The sequence below is a fragment of the Semicossyphus pulcher genome, unplaced genomic scaffold (assembly GCF_022749685.1).
Source record: "Semicossyphus pulcher isolate SPU_LCO1_2020_fin unplaced genomic scaffold, fSemPul1.0.p SCAF_17, whole genome shotgun sequence".
Lineage (NCBI taxonomy): Eukaryota > Metazoa > Chordata > Actinopteri > Labriformes > Labridae > Semicossyphus > Semicossyphus pulcher.
The window spans coordinates 22164845-22168690 of NW_027211681.1; positions in this window are offsets into that span (position 1 = coordinate 22164845).

The window sequence follows — 3846 nt, forward strand, 5'->3', positions numbered from 1 at the left end:
CACAGTACCACATTATAACAGCAGTTTAGCCCCCCACCCTGAGCTTGATGTCTGAAGAAAATGCCCGCCATATTAATTTGGTGAATAAGGTTGCTTTGTAAGGCTTTTTAAGTTTAAGCCTCATGCTGAATAATGTCATCTACAAAGAGTTTCATATCATCAGGTTCTTGGACAGACATGCTTTAACTTCTGGTTTTACAGAAATGTTTTAATTGTATCGTTTATGTCCCTTTTCTATGCTAATTAAACTCAAATTATTAATAAAAAAAACATGTCATTACATCCTTGACTTGTACTTGCCATGGTAGAAATGTTTTGGGGCTTGTTATAGTGACAGCGACTGCCTGAAGGTATTGCCACACTTGTTAGGGTATCTCAAAGTCATTAAGAAGCATAAGCAAATAGTGGCAGCATCGTGTTTAACACAACATATTGCGGCTACAAATCCTGCAGGGCTCCCACTAGCTCATACACCAGCCACAAGAATGGTGTTTGTTTTAACGGCTGAGGCGTGTCAAAATGAGTGAGGAGCAAGTGAGGTCATGCTGCAAAATGTGGCCCCCGGGTCTTGATTTATACAACACAACTGATAGGACTGATAAAAACAACAGATGTAAAACAGCAGATAAAAAACAACCAAACAATCCAAAAACATTTGAGATAAAATATAGTTTAATAATGTTAAATGGCGAGAGAAGAATGCTAAAACCAAGTTACCTCTTCTTTCAGACCTCTTTAATATCCCCCAACCCTGCTACAGTTACACTGATGGACATTAACTACAACTTCAGTGATTGGCAGATGCGTACAACCACTTGACCCTTCCCTCTCCTCGTCCTCTATACTCTTGTAAAATAGTCGACATGATTCTTACTGGAAATTATTCACTGAATCAAACATGTCAATATAATACTAACTCCCCTTTTGCCACATATTACCTTTTTTTCAATTCCTTTAAAGTTTTCAGTACAAATATTACATGAGTCTGGACAAACGGGGATGTAAACAGCAACTTTACTTGGTGCAGAGGCATACAACAACTGGCCAGTACATGTTCTATTCCAAACACTCGCACCTCATTTCATTAAAACATCTTAGAGATTTCTTCTTCTGTAATATATCTGCATACAAAAGTGGGAAAGGGAAAGGACAAAAGAATAAAGTTGAAACAGAAAAACTAAAGCCATTTGCATGAGCAAGCAAAACATTTACTTAACTTGTACTTCCTGTGCTTTGGAGGGCATTCAGGAAACTGAATGATAGAGATCCCCGGGAAGTTGCTCCGAGATCAGAATTTCCTTTTTCCACTTTATCCAGGAATACAGAATCTCCTCCACTTCATGAAGCAGGAGAAGCAAACCATAGTAAAACATACACTACCAGTCAAAAGTTTGGATACATTTTCTCACACAAGTGAATGGGAAAGTGTGTCCAAACTTTTGACTGGTATTGTATATGAGCAGATCATGATGTCTGTATCAAGTCTTTTCTTTCTGCTGCCATGGTCCTTGTGCTGCTCAAATCATTTCAAAGAGTTTCACTGGATAATCCACAGATTTCACTTTGACATTTAGACTTGCCACAATAGAAAAAGCTCAGATGTAGGCTAGCTACTGAAATTAATCATAGCTCACTTTTACTAATTGTCCCATGTGCCATTATGTTCATTGAATAAATTAAACTGGTGCTTTCCTTGCGATGGAAAGTAAAATCTCATCAAAAGAATCTTAATTTCAAATACACTTTACACAGAGACTTTTTGTTTTCTGATATTAAGCTTCAGTTGATGGTATAGATTTGTATTTTTCAGGGTTTGTGCTTGTTGATTTCTTGATTATGTGTACATTTTTGGGCAGGGTAAGCCCTTCCTTTGATTGCCCTCAAGTTGATCATTTGCTATAAATGCCCATCAGGTCATGACTTACAGTGGGGCAAAAAAGTATTTAGTCAGCCACCAATTGTGCAAGTTCTCCCACTTAAAAAGATGAGAGAGGCCTGTAATTTTCATCATAGGTATACCTCAACTATGAGAGACAAAATGAGAAAAAAAAAAATCCAGAAAATCACATTGTCTGATTTTTAAATAATTTATTTGCAAATTATGGTGGAAAATAAGTATTTGGTCAATAACAAAAGTTCATCTCAATACTTTGTTATATACCCTTTGTTGGCAATGACAGAGGTCAAACGTTTTCTGTAAGTCTTCACAAGGTTTTCACACACTGTTGCTGGTATTTTGGCCCATTCCTCCATGCAGATCTCCTCTAGAGCAGTGATGTTTTGGGCCTGTCGCTGGGCAACACGGACTTTCAACTCCCTCCACAGATTTTCTATGGGGTTGAGATCTGGAGACTGGCTAGGCCACTCCAGGACTGTATGAAATGCTTCTTACGAAGCCACTCCTTCGTTGCCCGGGCGGTGTGTTTGGGATCATTGTCATGCTGAAAAACCCAGCCACGTTTCATCTTCAATGCCCTTGCTGATGGAAGGAGGTTTTCACTCAAAATCTCACGATACATGGCCCCATTCATTCTTTCCTTTACACGGATCAGTCGTCCTGGTCCCCTTGCAGAAAAACAGCCCCAAAGCATGATGTTTCCACCCCCATGCTTCACAGTAGGTATGGTGTTCTTTGGATGCAACTCGGCATTCTTTCTCCTCCAAACATGACGAGTTGAGTTTTTACCAAAAAAGTTCTATTTTGGTTTCATCTGACCATATGACATTCTCCCAATCCTCTTCTGGATCATCCAAATGCTCTCTAGCAAACTTCAGACGGGCCTGGACATGTACTGGCTTAAGCAGGGGGACACGTCTGGCACTGCAGGATTTGAGTCCCTGGCGGCGTAGTGTGTTACTGATGGTAGCCTTTGTTACTTTGGTCCCAGCTCTCTGCAGGTCATTCACTAGGTCCCCCCGTGTGGTTCTGGGATTTTTGTTCACCGTTCTTGTGATCATTTTGACCCCACGGGGTGAGATCTTGCATGGAGCCCCAGATCGAGGGAGATTATCAGTGGTCTTGTATGTCTTCCATTTTCTAATAATTGCTCCCACAGTTGATTTCTTCACACCAAGCTGCTTACCTATTGCAGATTCAGTCTTCCCAGCCTGGTACAGGTCTACAATTTTGTTTCTGGTGTCCTTTGACAGCTCTTTGGTCTTGGCCATAGTGGAGTTTGGAGTGTGACTGTTTGAGGTTGTGGACAGGTGTCTTTTATACTGATAACGAGTTCAAACAGGTGCCATTGATACAGGTAACGAGTGGAGGACAGAGGAGCCTCTTAAAGAAGAAGTTACAGGTCTGTGAGAGCCAGAAATCTTGCCTGTTTGTAGGTGACCAAATACTTATTTTACCGAGGAATTGACCAATTAATTCATTAAAAATCCTACAATGTGATTTCCTGGATTCTTTCCCCCCATTCTGTCTCTCATAGTTGAAGTGTACCTATGATGAAAATTACAGGCATCTCTCATCTTTTTAAGAGGGAGAACTTGCACAATTGGTGGCTGACTAAATACTTTTTTGCCCCACTGTATATAACGGATGTAGTATTATGCAGTAAAGTGTAAAAAATAAAACTTAAAAGCTCTAATTAAAATAAAGAAATCCCAACTACTAGTAATTTATATTACTTTTTTTAATTTGGCGTCATAAGATTGTACTCAAAGCAGTCAGTAGAGTAAATATATTAGAGGTACAAGCAACAGCAAAGTGAAGTAAATGTTTTGGGAGCAGCTTAGGGAGGGGGGTTGTATACACCAGGACCATCTCTGGAGACATTCCTGACCGGTACCTAACAAAAGCCATACTTTCACTTTCAAAGTTAGAGTCTTTGAAGAGGCAGG